Consider the following 18,019-nt stretch of genomic DNA (forward strand, 5'->3'; position numbering starts at 1 on the left):
ATCCTTTTCATTCAATACTTAGAGAATAGACCTAAAAATGCAAGAATTTGTGAATGTTAGAATATCAGGATGAATGAGTTTCAACAACAGTACAAATGGTTACTTTTTAACACTCTTGAGAAATTCAAAAGCACAGAAGCATGGGAGACTCAAAATCAACGTAAAAATCCATAGCACGGGGAAGGGAGTGTGCTGGGATGAGTAAGCGGGAAAGAAAGAAGAGAAATTTTGAAATTTAGATTTATGTAGCCCTGTTTACCTTTCTCTCTTCCCTAAAAAGGAAAAGCTATGTTTCAAAATTCTTTATGTTCTCTTCATGGTCCCTGCAGGCAGCTTAGCAAGAATTATATGGTCTGCAATTTCTTCTTATCTTGATTGTCATCTCTTACTTTTGGCAACAAAGTTGGAATATACTTCATGCCAGATGCCCTTTTTGGAGATTCACAATTTATGTTAGCATTCAAAATGTTCTAGAGTCCTGTACTAGACAAATTTGCTTAACGTCATTTAACCCAGTATTTCCTAATCTTTTTGCTTGTCTTTTCAGTTGTTGGAAATTTATCAATTTTTTCTTCCAGTTTTATTGGGATGTAACTAACAGATAGCACTGTACAAGTTTAAGGTGTACAGTGTAATGATTTGCCTTACATATATCTGGAAATGATAACCACAATAAGTTTAGTGAATATCCGTCATCTCATATAAATACAAAATTTTAAAAACACGAAAATTTTTTTTTTCCTTGTGAGGAGAACTCTTAGGATTCACACTCTTAACTTTGATATAGAACTTACATCAGTGTTAGTTATGTTTATCATGTTGTACATTAACATTCCTAGTACTTATTTATCTTATAACTGTACCTTTTGACTACCTTCATCCTACTATCCTTCATCCCCTACCTGCTGCCTCTCATAATCACAAATCTTATCTCTTTCTATGAGTTTTTAAAAAAAATAAATTTATTTATTTAATTATTTTTGGCTGTATTGGGTCTTCACTGCTTTGCGTGGGCTTTCTCTAGTTGCGGCGAGCGGGGGCTCTTACTCTTTGTTGCAGCGTGCGGCATCTCATTGCGGTGGCTTCTCTTGTTGCAGAGCACGGGCTTCAGAAGTTGTGGCACGTGGGCTCAGTAGTTGTGGCTTGCGGCCTCTAGAGCTCAGGCTCAGTAGTTGTGGCACACGGCTTAGTTGCTCTGCGGCATGTGGGATCTTCCCGGACCAGAGCTTGAACCCGTGTCCCCTGCACTGGCAGGCGGATTCTTAACCACTGCACCACCAGGAAGGCCTATGAGTTTGTTTTTGAAATATAATTGACCTACAACACTATATTAGTTGTTGGTATACAACATAGAGATTCAATACTTCTATACATTTCAAAATGATCACTGTAATAAGTCTAGTTACCATCTGTCACCATACAAAAATATTACATAATTATTGACTTTATTCCCCACACTGCACATTTCATACCCATGACTCATTTATTTTGTAACTAGAAGTCTGTACCTCTTAATCTCTCTCACCTATTTCTGTCCTCCCCCAACCCTGCTCTCCCCTTTGGCAACCACCTGTTGTTCTCTGTATCTATGACTGTTTCTGTTTTGTTGTATGTGTTCATTTGTTTTGTTTTTTAGATTCCACGTATGAGTGAAATCATACAGTATTTGTCTTTCTCTGTCTGACTTCACTTAGCATAAGACCCTCAAGGTCCATCATGTTGTCGCAAATGACAATATTTCATTCTTTTTTACGGCTAATATTCGATTGTATATATAGCCCACATCCATTCATTCACTGATGGGCACTTAAGGTTGCTTCCATATCTTGCCAATTGTAAATAATGCTGCTATGAAAATGGGGTGCATATATCTTTTCAAATTAGTGTTTCAGTATTTCTCAATCTTATTTGATCACAAACTGTTTTCCATTTGATACATATGTCTATCATGGCAATTATAAGACTTTATTGCAATTACTGGTTGTGCAGAGACTTCCTTCCACTAGGACATAAGTTCCTTTGGCTCAGGGAAAATGTGTTTTCATCTTCTCATTGTCAATGCCTAAGAATTCTAGACACCTAGATGGTTTGTAAATGTTGTTTGGTGGTTGGTGGGTGGGTTGATTGAATGAATAAATCAGAGAGATAAAAAGAAATGCTTTGAGCCAAATTCTTGTAAGGAACCTTCAGAAGCCTGACAAAGTAAGGTTAACAGTAGGAGAGGATAACAAAGATCAGTGGCTATTATCAGTAAAAGTCAACATGCACAGTTATATTTAATCTAAAATAATAGTGAAATCTCAGTTAAGAAAAGGAAGGCACATTTCTATTCTAATCATTTCCACAGCTTTGAAATTAGAAAGACTACGTCATTAATTATTTAATCAGCATCTCATTTGCATGCCATGCAAGATTAATTGTGACATCTCAGTAAGTGTCACATTTACTAGCAATAAATTATGGTAATTAATAGGAAGGCTTAAAGGCCAAAACTAGGACCAATCTCAAATAGTTTATAAATGTAATCTTTAATGGCTTGGATCACATTTATAGGAGATAATAAATTAGTAAATAGACATCCACAGAGTTACAGGTTTAGGAAAAAAAATATTATTAGTATTTGGCTTTCAACTCCACAAGGTTTTAAAGAATGTTTTTTCATAGTCTATCTGTTTTTGGATCCTAATCAACTAATTCCACCTACTTCTGATTCCCCAAAGCAGAACTAACAAGCAAGCAACATCTGCTGGTTACAGCAGGATGATGTGTAGCATTTTCTTTTTACCAAACCCGAGTTCCAAAAAAAATCTTCAAAATTAGAATTAACATTGAAGGAGCTGAATAAGGGCCCATTACTGCCAGACTACTTTCTTTAAGAACAAAACAGGGGCTTCCCTGGTGGCACAGTGGTTAAGAATCCACCTGTCAATGCAGTTCGAGCCCTGGTCCAGGAAAGATCCCACATGCCGTGGAGCAACTGAGCACGTGCACCACAACTACTGAGCCTGCACTCTAGAGCCCATGCTCCGCAACGAGAAGACACTGCAATGAGATGCCTGTGCACTGCAACGATTGTAGCCCTGCTCACAGCAACTAGAGAGAGCCTGCATGCAGCAACAAAGACCCAATACAGCCAAAAACTAAATAAATAAAATAAATAAATTTATTTAAAAAAAACAAAAACAAAAAAACGGACATACTCAAGAACTTTACCAAGGGATTCCAAATTTACTAAAAGCTGATAGATGTCTAAGAAACATAGTTTAAACTCAAGATTGAATGCTTTTTCTCTATTCCTATCTCCTACTTTTGAGAGTAGAAGCTATTTATGTGTACCTAAAATTTAAACTGATAGCTCAGGAAGAGTATTTAAACAATGAATAGTTAAATAGGCTTTGGTGTTTTAATCACTGTTTTTGTATCTCTTCTAAAATACATATGTATAACTGAATCTTTGAATTTTGTATCTCTTCTAAAATATATATTTATAACTGAATCTTTGTACTTTGCTGTACACCTGAAACTAACACAACATTGTTAAGCAACTATACTCCAATATAAAATAAAAATTAAAAAATAAATAAAATATGAGTCCCTTCTATCACCAATTTGTTTATCTATAGTAGGTAAACTACCTAACTCTTCATACCCAAGTTCTGCAAGCTCTCCTTTCCAATAGTATATTTCAAAACCTCCCACTGTCACCATCCAATGATGGTTATAAGCCCAGGGTCTCATAATTTCTAGTCAGAATTATTTTACCCTGCTCCAACCAATTTTCAACATGGTAGAGTGATATTTTAAAATACAAATTTAATCATATTGACCCCTTGTTGAAACTTTTCCATAGAACTTCCCACTGTACTTGAATAAACACAAACTAGTTAATGTGGCCTTCATAACCTGCCTAAACTATCTCTTCAGTCACACCGTAGGCTACCCTCCTCTTTGTACTGTAAGTAGAGCCAAACTGGACTTCTCTGAATTCCTAGAATATGCTAGGTTCTCCCCAGATTTAGGGTCTCCACACATGGCTGTTCTCTATCCTTCAAATTTGGAATAAATGAGAATGTTTCAGGAATCTCTCCACTTCAACTAAGCTACAGCCTTCTGTTATAAGTTCTTGCACAATGATGACACTCTGTTATAGCACTTAATGTAGTTCTAATACATACATATTCATATAATCATTTGTTTAACAGCCATATTCCTCATTAGACTATCAATTCCACATTGACAGAGCTAACATCTATCATCCTACTGCTGAATACCACCCCCACACACAATGTACTCAATAATTTTAGTTGAATGAAACAAAGTAAATCCCAATCTACCAAAAATGTAAGTAAAAGGTAAAAATCTCTTAAAGGGAGATTTATTTCTAGTATACCCTAAGTCTACACCATAGTCAATCTCTAGAAGTTTTATTCACAAAGGATACTTTCCTATATTCTCCATGCCACTAGAAGATAGATAGACAGACAGAGAGATAGAGACGTATATCTATAAAACACTATTCTTTGTATGATTTTTTTTTAGATTCCACATATAAATGAGATTATATGGTATATGTCTTTTTCTGTGTGACTCATTTCATTTAGCATAATGCCCTCAAGATTGATCCATTTTGTCACAAATGGCAGGATTTCCTTCCTTTTATTTTTTCTTTGCCTGAATAATAATATTCCACTGTGTCTACATACCACATTTTCATTATCTATTAATCCATCAAAGGACACTTAGGTTGTTTCCACGTCTTGGCCATTGATTCTGCATAAATATGGGGATGCAAATATGTTTTCAAGTTAGTGTCATTTCCTTTGGATATATACCTAGAAGTGGAATTGCTGGATCATATGGAGGACCACCCATACTGTTTTTCATAGTGGCTACACCAATTTACATTCCCAGCAAAGTGCACAAGGGTTCCCTTTGCTCCACATCCTTGTCAACACTTGTTATTTCTTGTCTTTTTGATAGTAGCCATTCTGACAGGTGTGAGGTGATATCTCATTACGGTTTTAATTTGCATTTCTCTGATAATTGGTGATAATTAGTGATGCAGAGTACCTTTTCACATACCTGCTGGCCATCTGCATGTCTCCTCTGGAAAAATGTCTTCAGATCCTCTGCCCATTTTTTTAATCAGATTTTTTTTTGCTATTGAATTGTATGAGTTCTTTATATATTTTAGATATTAACTCTTCTAAAAATATCATTCTCGGGCTTCCCTGGTGGCACAGTGGTTGAGAGTCTGCCTGCTGATGCAGGGGACACGGGTTCGTGCCCCAGTCTGGGAGGATCCCACATTCCACGGAGTGGCTGGGCTGCTGAGCCATGGCCGCTGAGCCTGCGCGTCCGGAGCCTGTACTCCGCAATGGGAGAGGCCATAACAGTGAGAGGCCCGTGTACCGCAAAAATAAATAAATAAATAAAAATATCATTCTCAATATCACTATATTTTTTTTCTGTCAGAATAAAAGAGTGTACTCTAAATGTAATGTGCCAAAACAAGAATTGTAATGTTATTATAGAATAACAGACTTTCCCAGTTATAATCACAAATAAAATGGGGGGGAAAAAAGGGGAGTGGGGGGAAGAGGTTTCATGATCAAAGGACAGTGTGATACCCCTAGAGAATCAGACAATGAACAGTTCTCACCAGATAAGCTAGCCCAATCATGTTTGGTGGACTTACAATGCAGATGCTAGAGAAACATTTGGATATATTAAAAAGAAACTTTTGGAAAAGAATTAACCATAAACACTATTCATCATAAAAGTATAAAAATGGTGTTTAAATGGTTTTACAGGGGAAAACATTATTTTATTTCTGAATATACCATATGTAATAGCTAGGAGTTAAAGTGAGATAGTATAAAGTTCCTTTTGTCTTTAATCTAACTTTTTACTGTTTTCTTGGGTTTTGGGCATCTATTCGTAATATAAGTAACTATGATATATGTGAAATAAGGCAAACACTGTCATTTATTTTGTGGCTTTTGGGTCAGCTTACAGCTAAATCACTCAGAAAAAGGATTACACAATCTCTCATTTTAAAACTTTATAGAGAAGAAAGTACTTCTGTATCTAATTTTCAAAAGTCATTTGATTTGTACATGTTTAATGCCTTGGTAATGTGACAGGGTCTCGCAGACAAGTAATAAGACTTGTATAATATTGATAAAATGGTTAAAAGCATGAACTCTGAATCCCAGTTCAAACGTTTGGATCCCAGTTCTGACACTTAATGGCGGGAACAAAAACAAAAAAAAAAGAGGAGAAAATATTTCATGTTAACTTAGTTGAAAAATCTACACATTACCAGAAGAAGATATGTAATAATTTTAAACATCTTCCTTGTAAATTTGAATTACATCTCCTGCCTTTTCAGGAAAATACTGCTTGAACCAGTAATACTAATATATTTGAATAAAGCTTTATTTTGTCATTGAAAAGTATTATAAAATATTGTTTTATTTCAGTAGTTTAATGTCAACTGCTTTTCTATTACTCTCTTATTAGATCACATTGTTTCATCTTTTTTAAAAAATAAATCTATTTATTTAATTAACTTATTTTTGGCTGCATTGGGTCTTCGTTGCTGCACGTGGGCTTTCTCTGGTTGCGGTGAGTGGGGCCTACTCTTGGTTGTGGTGTGCGGGCTTCTCATTGCGGTGGCTTCTCTTGTTGCGGAGCATGGGCTGTAGGTGCACACGCTTCAGTAGTTGTGGTGTGTGGGCTTCAGTAGTTGTGGCCCGTGGGCTCTAGTGTGCAGGCTCAGTAGTTGTGGTGCACAGGCTTAGTTGCTCCACGGCATGTGGGATCTTCCCAGACCAGAGATCGAGCCCGCGTCCCCTGCACTGGCAGGCGGATCCTTAACTACTGCGCCACTAGGCAAATCCTCATATTTTTATAATCAGAAAGAGAGTTACAAGCTTTGCCAAGTTTTTGAGCTGAGTGTTATTTGACACCAAAACAAAAGAAATCCAAAACAATAGTTATTCTGAAATGTAAGAATTTTCTACTATGTATTTTGTACTTTGAGCTAATTATATTAAACACTATCTATACTCTTCATGAAAAATTATTTTCTTTAGCCAGGATATTTTATTAATCAGGCATTGCTAATTATATTCTCTACTTTTATGAAAGTCATTCAAGCTTACTATTTTAAAAATGTAAAAAATACAGTCAATCCTTATTATTCATGGATTCCATATTTGCAAATTCACTTACTCACTAAAATATGTAACTCCAAATTAATACTTGGAGCACTTTCATTGTCATTCACGGACATGCAGAGAGTGGCAAAAATTTGAATCACCTGCCATGAAAGTTCCCAGCTAAGGCTGAACAAAGCAACAGTATGCCTTCTTGTTTTAGCTCTCATACTATAAGCAAGTATCCTTTCTGCAGGCTATTTAGTGCCACACTGTTTGCATTTTTGTACTTTTTGCTGATTTCACTATTTACAATGGCCCCTAAGCATAGGACTTAAGTGCTGTCTAGTGCTCCTAAGTGCAAGAAGACTGTGATGTGCCTTACAGAGAAAACACATGTGCATTACAAGCATCATTTGAGAATGAGTTACGGTGCTGTTGGCTGTGAGTTCAATGTTACTGAATCAACAATACATGTTAAATAAGGTGTCAGTAAACAGAAAAACACAAAAAACAAGGTTATGTGTTGACTGCTTGACAAAAATGCATCTAGAAGCTCATGGAAACCTAACCCTGTACTTCTCCACTAGGCAATATTTCAGTATTCACTAATTCAGTGTTCATAATGACTTTACAGACCATAACTATTGTGAATAATAAGAATCAACTGTAGAAAAATGAAAGAACATCTCAATCATAGTACTACAACCTAGATTGCCTTTTCTACCACATGGTTGCCAATGCTGGATCTTATGTAGCATTTTATATTTTGTCAAACTCACCAGTTTAAGAAAATTCTATTATTCTGTTTTAATATGCATTTCCCTGATTAATAAGACTAAGCATATGTTATATGAAATAGGCATATCTTCTGTGAATTGTTCCCCATTGTTTTGTCTCCCTCAAGTATGGAATTATAACCAACGAATCTTTAAATATATCTAACAGAGAATGAGTACCGAAGAAATTTCCCTGGTTGATTGTCCAAAGTGATTTAGATGACTGCTTAGACCTAGCCAAGAGAGACCCATCCTGGTCAGACAGAGGTCCGAGTTTAAATGATTTCAGTTGTTTGCCAATAGAATCATCTCATAAAAATGGTAAAGTCTCCTTGAAAGAAAATATATGTACACACACAGTGGAAACTCTGTTAACTAATCTCCAGTTAAAAGACTGTCCAAATTTCCCAATGCTATACACTCATTCCCTTTGTGATACACATTGACTGGTGGTGCGAGCACACAGACATCCATAGCAGTAAGCTACTTCCTGGTAGTGTATCGCTCGAAGATCTGTATAAGCAGTCCTACTTATCATCTGAGAATTTCAAAAGTGAATTATGAGATAAGAGAACTTTAGTCCTCATTAGGTTTTGATAGCTGTGAGACACACCAAGCATAGAGGATTTGGGTGAAAAAGGGCTCTCCGAGATGAAACTTAGGAAATATGCTAGAAGCAAGTGGTTTGAAGAAGAGCTTATATGTGAGATTAGAATTAAATTGGGCAGAAGCCCTAGAAAAAAAGCCTCAATATTGTTCTCCATCATTATGCCTTTTAAAAAGATTGGCAGATCCTTTTCCAAGGTGTTCTCTGAGCCTGAGCCTGGTGAAGAAGGGGATAACCTGGTTTGAAAACATGACTATGGAACTGCAGTGGCTCCTCCAACTCCCTTGGCTCCTCTATTCATTTGGAAAAACACAAAGCTTTTATGAGATTTTTCTACCATTTCAAAGAATGAAAAGAGGTCCAAGTTAAATTATCTTAAGAACATCAAAGAGTCCTTTGACTAGGAAAGAAGACCCCTGGGCATTAGGTAAGGCTTTCTTCTTAGGATTATTTTATTTGCACAGAAAGAAGTCTTCCTAACTTTCTCCAGGTCCATGTTAACATACAGAGGTATAAAGAAGCGATAGGATTAATGTCAAACTGGAACAAAGAAAGAGATGACTCATTTTTTTCAAATTTGAGGAATACTAGCTTAGCACCATATTTTGAGCTTTAGAAAGTAGGAACACAACTGGGAAGCAAAGAGGAAGTTAGTTCTAAAGGTAGGCTAAGGCCTTAGCCCAAAAAGATGATAATATTGACCAGAGCCCTAGGAAAGCTACATAAAGAACCTTAGAGCTTATTACCCATAAGAATAATAATCACATGCTAATCAATTACTGGAAGTAGAATGGGGAATGAAGAATTTATGTGGGAGAGGCATATTACAGTTAAATAGAATGGTCCTGGTAAGTTTGATTGAGAAGGTTACATGTGAGTGGAGACTTGAAGAAGGTGAGGCAGTTTGACATGTGGCTCACTGTGGGAACAGCATTATAGGCAGAAAGGACAACCAGGATAAAGGCCTGAGCATATGAGCAACACAATCCAGATGTCATATGCTTGGCCTAGAGACTTCTCTCATATCATGTTGATATCACAGGAGGAACACCCAGCCATTTGCCACAGATATTTTGCTTGTTTAAACACCAGTATAAAATAACTAAAAACAACAAAGACTCAAAATTCAGTGTGATTTGATACTGATCAGGATTATCAGCAGATGGCAGGACAACTTGATTTATTAAAACTTCAGAAACCTGGCCATGGATGTTCTAAGGCAACTATATTCATAAAAACATATGAGAAGATTCAATACCATAAAGTTTCTTGCCATGACTGAACCAGAGATATTACGTCTGTGGGTCCTTCCCTAAGAGGAACCTCCTACTTAATACATAGGCTTTGGAATTAAAGTTCAAATCTGTGAGTTCAAGTCTGTCACTTAACTGCATGACATTAGGTCACACATTCACATTCTCTCAGGACCTGAGTTTTCTCATCTGTGCATTGGAATAAATCATAATGATCTCATAGGATTGCTGAGAGAATTAAATGATTAAATGGTTTTTAGCACAGGGATAGGCAAATACAAATGCTTAATAAACAATGGATAGTATCTACCATACCTTTCCCCTTTAGAAAGTCACAACTGTTTAAATGGCTTGCTCACTTAAAGATTTTAAATATAACAAAACTCATAATTTCAGATCCTCTAACAAAGGAACTAGACTGATGTATGATACAAAGAAAAAATATTTCTAGTAACTGAGGGAACCTATTAGTACATGTAATATTCCTGATCCCAAGAAGGAATTTTATTCTGTGAGTCTTTACATTTACTTAGGTGAATCAGCAAAGAAAGAAATGGAGGATCAATGAAAGTAATTTCTAAGAGAAGCAAGAAGAACTACAATCCTTTAGCCTGTGGAACAAAAACCACATTCACAGAAAAACAGACAAAATGAAAAGGGAGAGGACTATGTACCAGGTGGAGGAACAAGATAAAACACCAGGAAAAAAAACTAAATTAAGTGGAGGTAGGCAACCTTCCAGAGAAAGAATTCAGAATAATGAGAGTGAAAATGATCCAGGACCTCGGAAAAAGGAGGGAGACAAAGATCGAGAAGATGCAAGAAATGTTTAGCAAAGACCTAGGAGAATTAAAGAACAAACACTTAGAAGAATTAAAGAACAAACAAAAAGAGATGAACAATCCAATAACTGAAATGAAAAATATACTAGAAGGAATCAATAGTAGAATAACTAAGGCAGAAGAACAGATAAGTGACCTGGAAGACAGAATGGTGGAATTCACTGCTGCGGAACAGAATAAAGAAAAAAGAATGAAAAGAAATGAAGACAGCCTAAGAGACCTCTGGGACAACATTAAGTACATCAACATTCACATTATAGAAGTCCCAGAAGGAGAAGAGAGAGAGAAAAGACCAGAGAAAATATTTGAAGAGATTATAGTCAAAAACTTCCCTAACATGGGAAAGGAAATAGACACTCAAGTCCAGGAAGTACAGAGCATTCCAGGCAGGATAAATCCAAGGAGTAACATGCCAAGACACATAGTAATAAAACTGACAAAAATTAAAGATAAAGAAAAATTATTAAAAGCAACAAGGGCAAAACAACAAATAACATACAAAGAACTCCCGTAAGTTTAACAGCTGATCTTTCAGCAGAAACTCTGCAAGCCAGAATGGAGTGGCAGGACATATTTAAAGTGATGAAAGGGAAAAACCTACAATCAAGATTACTCTGCCCAGCAAGGACCTTATTCAGATTGGACAGAGAAATCAAAAGCTTTACAGGGACTTCCCTGCTGGCAGAGTGGTTAAGAATCCGCCTGCCAATGCAGGGGACACGGGTTTGAGGCGGGGTCCAGGAAGATCCCACATGCCACGGAGCAACTAAGCCTGGGCTTGACAGCTACTGAGCCTGCGCTGTAGAGCCCGCAAGCCACAACTAGTGAGCCCGCATGCCTAGAGCCTGTGCTCTGCAACAAGAGAAGCCACCGCAATGAGAGGCCCGTGCACCACAGTGAAGAGTAGCCCCTGCTCCCCGCAAACAGAGAAAGCCCATGCACAGCAATGAAGACCCAAGGCAGCAAAAATAAATTTTAAAAAATTTTTTAATTAAAAAAAAAAAGCTTTACAGACAAGCAAAAGCTAAGAGAATTCAGCACCACCAAACTAGCTCTACAACAAATGCTAAAGGACCTTCTCTAAGTGGGAAAAACAAGAGAAGAAAAAGACCTACAAAAACACCCCAAAACAATTAAGAAAATGGTCAAAGGAACATACATATCGATAACTACCTTAAATGTGAATGGATTAAATGCTCCAACCAAAAGACACAGACTTGCTGAATGGATACAAAAACAAGACCCATATATACACTGTCGACAAGAGACCCACTTCAGACCTAGGGACACATACAGACTGAAAGGGAGGGGATGGAAAAAGATATTCCATGCAAACGGAAATCAAAAGAAAGCTACAGTAGCAGTACTCATGTCAGATGAAATAGACTTTAAAATAAAGAATGTTACAAGAGACAAGGAAGGACACTACATAATGATCAAGGGATCAATCCAAGAAGAAGATACAACAATTATAAATATATATGTACCCAACATAGGAGCACCTCAATACATAAGGCAAATGCTAACAGCTATAACAGAGGAAATTGACAGTAACACAATAATAGTGTGGACTTTAACACCTCAATTACACCAATGGACAGATCAGACAGAAAATTAATAAGGAAACACACTTTAAATGACACAATAGACCACATAGATTTAACTGATATTTATAGGACATTCCATCAGAAAACAGCAGATTACACTTTCTTCCCAAGTGCACAAGGAACATTCTCCAGGATAGATCACAGCTTGGGGCACAAATCAACCCTCGGTAAATTTAAGAAACTGAAATCATATCAAGCATCTTTTCCTACCACAATGCTGTGAGATTAGAAATAAATTGCAAGGCAAAAATGTAAAAAACACAAACACATGGAGGCTAAACGATACGTTACTAAATAACCAAGAGATCAATGAAGAAATAAAAGAGGAAATCAAAAAAATACCTAGAAACAAACAACAATGAAAACACGACTACCCAAAACCTATGGGATGCCTCAAAAGCAGTTCTAAGAGGGAAGTTTATAGCACTACAATCTTACCTCAAAAAACAAGAAAAATCTCAAATAAATAATCTAACTTTACACCTAAAGGAACTAGAGAAAGAAGAACAAACAAAGCCCAAAGTTAATAGAAGGAAAGAAGTCATAAAAATCAGAGCAGAAATAGATGAAACAGAAACAAAGAAAACAATAGCAAAGATAAATAAAACTAAAAGCTGGTCATTTGAGAAGATAAACAAAATTGATAAACCTTTAGCCAGACAGATCAAGAAAAAGAGGGAGAGGACTCAAATCAATAAAAGTAGAAATGAAGGAAGAGAAGTTACAACGGACACCACAGAAATACAAAGCATCATAAGAGACTACTACAAGCAACTCTATGACAATAAAATGAACAACCTGGAAGAAATGGACAAACTCGTAGAAAGGTATAACCTTCCAAGACTGAACCAGGAAGAAAGAGAAAATATGAACAGACCAATCACAAGTAATGAAATTGAAACTGTGATTAAAAGTCTTCCAACAAACAAAAGGCCAGGACCAGATGGTTTCACAGGTGAATTCTATCAAACATTTAGAGAAGAACTAACACCCATGCTTCTCAAACTCTTCCAAAACTGTAGAGGAAGGAACCCCCAAACTCATTCTATGAGGTCACCAGCACCCTGACACCAAAACCAGACAGAGGTACAACAAAAAAAGGAAATTACAGACCAACATCACTGATGAAAATAGATGCAGAAATCCTGAACAAATTACTAGCAAACAGAATCCAACAACACATTAAAAGGATCATACACCATGATCAAGTGGAATTTATCCCAGGGATGCATAATTCCTCAGTATATGCAAATCAATCAATGTGATATACCATATTAACAAATTGAAGAATAAAAACCATACGATCATCTCAATAGATGCAGAAAAAGGTTTTGACAAAATTCAACACCAATTTATGATAAAGACTCTCCAGAAAGTGGGCATAAAGGGAACCTACCTCAACATAATAAAGGCCATATACAACAAACCCACAGCAAACATCATTCTCAATGGTGAAAAACTGAAAGCATTTCCTCTAATATCAGGAACAAGACAAGGATGTCCACTCTCACCACTATTATTCAACATAGTTTTGGAAGTCCTAGCCAGGGCAATCAGAGAAGAAAAAGAAATAAGGAATACAAACTGAAAAAGAAGAAGTAAAACTGTTACTGTTTGCAGATGACATGAAACTATACACAGAGAATCCTAAAGATGTCACCAGAAAACTACTAGAGCTAATCAATGAATTTGGTAAAGTTGCAGGATACAAAATTAATGCACAGAAATCTCTTGCATTCCTATACACTAATGATGAAAAACCTGAAAGAGAAATTAAGGAAACACTCCCATTTACCAAGGCAACAAGAAGAATACAATACCTAGGAATAAACCTACCTAGGGAGACAAAAGACCTGTATGCAGAAACCTATAAGACAATGATGAAAGAAATCAAAGATGATACAAACAGATGGAGAGATATACCATGTTCCTGGATTGGAAGAATCAATATTGTGAAAATGACTACTACCCAAAGCAATCTACAGAATCAATGCCATCCCTATCAAATTACCAATGGCATTTTTTACAGAACTGGAACAAAAAATCTTAAAAGTTGTATAGAGACACAAAAGACCCTGAATAGCCAAAGCAATCTTGAGGGAAAAAAAACAGAGCTGGAGGAGTCAGACTTCCTGACTTCAGGCTATACTACAAAGCTACATTAATCAAGACATGAAAGCAGAAATATAGATCAATGGAACAGGACAGAATGCCCAGAGATAAACCCATGCACCTAAGGTTAACTAATCTATGACAAAGGAGGCAAGGATATACAATGGAGAAAAGACAGTCTCTCCAATAACTGGTGCTGGGAAAACTGGACAGCTACATGTAAAAGAATGAAATTAGAACACTCCCTAACACCATACACAAAAATAAACTCAACATGCATTAGAGACCTAAATATAAGACCAGAGAGTATAAAACTCTTCGAAGAAAACATAGGAGGAACACTCTTTGACATAAATCACAGCAAGATCTTTTTTGACCCACCTCCTAGAGTAATGGAAATAAAAACTAAAATAAACAAATGGGACCTAATGAAACTTAAAACCTTTTGCACAGCAAAGGAAACTATAAACAAGACGAAAATACAACCCTGAGAATGGGAGAAAATATTTGCAAATGAATCAACGGACAAATGATTAATCTCCAAAATATATAAATAGCTCATGTAGCTCAATATTAAAAAAACAACCCAATTCAAAAATGGGTAAAAGACCTAAATAGACATTTCACCAAGGAAGACATACAGTTGGCCAAGAGGCACATGAAAAGCTGCTCAACATCACTAATTATTAGAGAAATGCAAATCAAAACTACCACGAGTTATCACCTCACACCGGTTAGAATGGGAATCATCAGAAAATCTACAAACAACAAATGCTGGAGAAGGTATGGGGAAAAGGGAACTCTCTTGCACTGTTGGTGGGAATGTAAATTGATACAGCCACTATGGAAAACAGTGTGGAAGTTCCTTGAAAACCTAAAAATAGAACTACCACACGACCCAGCAATCCTACTACTGGGCATATACCCTGAGTAACCATATTTCAAAAACAGTCATGTACCACAATGTTCACTGCAGCTCTATGTACAATAGCCAGGACATGGAAGCAACCTAAGTGTCCATCGACAGATGAATGGATATAGAAGATGTGGCACATATATACAATGGAATATTACAGCCATAAAAAGAAATGAAATTGAGTTATTTGTAGTGAGGTGGAAGGACCTAGAGTCTGTTATACAGAGTGAAGTAAGTAAGAAAAGAAAAACAAATACAGTATGCTAACACATATACGTGGAATCTGAAAAAAAAAAGGTTCTGAAGAACCTAGGTGCAGGACAGGAATAAAGACGCAGGCATAGAGAATGGACTTGAGGACACTGGGAGTGGGAAGGGTAAGCTGGGACAAAGTGAGAGAGTGACATAGACATATATACACTACCAAATGTAAAATAGCTAGTGGGAAGCAGCCGCATAGCACAGGGAGATCAGCTCGGTGCTTTGTTACCACCTAGAGGGGTGGGATAGCGAGGGTGGGAGGGAGACGCAAGAGGGAGGAGATATGGGGATATATGTATATGTATAGCTGATTCACTTTGTTATAAAGCAGAAACTAACACACCATTGTAAAGCAATTATACTCCAATAAAGATGTTCAAAAAAAAACCACACTGTTTGGGGAGGGAAGGAGATGCACACGACTCTACAGGGTTAGAAAAATAAAAATAAAAAAATAAAAATAGAATAACCATATGACCCAACAACCCACTACTGGGCATATACCCAGAGAAAACCATAATTCAAAAAGACACACCCATCCCAATGTTTATTGCAGCACTATTTACAACAGCCAGGTCATGTAAACAACCTAAATCTGCCCATTGACAGATGAATGGATAAAGAAGATGTGGTACATATACACAATGGAATATTACTCAGCCATAAAAAGGAATGAAATTGGTTTATCTGTAGAGATGTGGATGGACCTCTTAGAGCCTGTCATACAGAGTGAAGTGAGTCAGAAAGTGAAAAACAAATATCGTTTATTAATGCATATATGTGGAATGGAGAAAAATGGTACTGATGAACCAGTTTGCAAGGCAGAAATAGAAACACAGATGTAGAGATCAAATGTATAGACACCAAGGGGGGAAACTGGGGTGGGTGATGGTGGTGGTGGTGGGATGAACTGGGAGATTGGGATTGACATATATATACTAATATGTATAAAATACGTAAGTAATAAGAACCTGCTGTATAGAAAATACATAAATAGAATTCAAAAAAAAAGTAACTTATAAGACTGTCAGGCTGCTAAAGGGTCAACAACAGGAGATGAAAATGATACAAAAGACATGAAAAGGGGTTAAAAGCTATAAATATAGAAATTATGAAACCATAAAAATAGCAGGCTAAAGTAAGCTGAAAAGAATATACAAACAATATACAGCTAAAAATAATTGTATAATTTATAAAACCATAGGATGTAGTGTAAAACCCTAGAGGGATAAAAAGGTCAAGTAGGTAACAGCATATAATCCTTGGATTTTAAAAATTCCTTAGACTTACAGAAATAAAACAAGTTCTCTACACCAGTGCAGTCTAATAGAACTTTCTGTAACAACAGATATGTTGTATAGTCTACGCTATCCAATATGGTGGCCCTTAACCACATATGGTTATTAAGCACTTGAAATGTGGTGGTGTGACTGAGGAGTTAAATTTTAAATTTTATTTAATTGTAATTAAATGTAAATAGATACAAGTGGCTAGTTGGTGGCTACTGTACTGGACAATGTATCTGTAGACAGAAGTAGCTCCCACAGCCTGTGTTCAGGGCTCAGAGGAGGCACCTTCCTCTACTGCAGCCCTTTATTAACTGTGGCCCCTTGGCAGCCTTCACAAATCTCTAACTTGTGAAAAAACCTGATAGCACCACAAACACAGGGTTGAAATGATTTTCCTTCTTCAGTCTTTGACTCGGCTAGAAGAGGGAAAAGTTTTCCACATGTGCTCTACAGGATGCAACATGGACCCTAAATAACCTTTTAACAGAAAAAAAACATGTTAAGATAACTCATTCTTATGTCTAGCACTCCGGTCACTCTCCCTGCCCCTTTACCACAAGTTCACTGAAAGACTGGTTCTAACCCCTTAGAGGTCAGTGACCTTTCTGTATGCTCTCACAGAGCCATGTGGTGACTATCTTAACCATTCATGTCTTTTAAATGTTGGTTTATTTGTGGCTTCTCCCACCCCCACAGAAAACTGCTTGAGTTCAGATACTATATTATTCATGAGTGTATTCCCAATATACATTCCAATGCATCTTAAATAATAATTAATATTTGTTATAAGAATAAATTGAATATACTATGCTTTCTCAAAATCTTTCATTCATTCCTCAACACATTTATAGCCTGGCTTTTGTCCTCACTATTCCACTGTAATTACTTTTACCACTTTCATCAGGTTTCCCGATATGCTAAGTTAGATACTTTTCAAACTCTACTCTCTACACTCCAAAGCCAGTATGCACCAAAATGAAATTCAACATTTCATCTCAAACTGGCTTCCCTTTCTATATTTTCTAGTTTAATTAATGGTACTACTTATAATCCAAGTTGCTTAAGATAAAATTTTTTTAAAGCTAGGAGTCATCCTTGATAGTTTTTCTTATACCACACGTAATTGATACCAAGCACTGTGGATTCTATAGCCTTCCTTAATATCTCTTAACCTGTCCTCTCTTCTCTGT

The 18,019-nt window shown here is 36.5% G+C and overlaps 1 protein-coding gene across 3 annotated transcripts in view; it reads right to left on the minus strand.

Annotated features, from left to right (window-relative positions):
* NME7 (NME/NM23 family member 7) overlaps positions 1 to 18,019 on the minus strand; it is a 259,579-nt gene that overhangs the window by 92,677 nt on the left and 148,883 nt on the right. The window lies entirely within an intron of this gene.

Source organism: Pseudorca crassidens, chromosome 2, assembly GCF_039906515.1.
Source record: "Pseudorca crassidens isolate mPseCra1 chromosome 2, mPseCra1.hap1, whole genome shotgun sequence".
NCBI classification, from domain to species: domain Eukaryota; kingdom Metazoa; phylum Chordata; class Mammalia; order Artiodactyla; family Delphinidae; genus Pseudorca; species Pseudorca crassidens.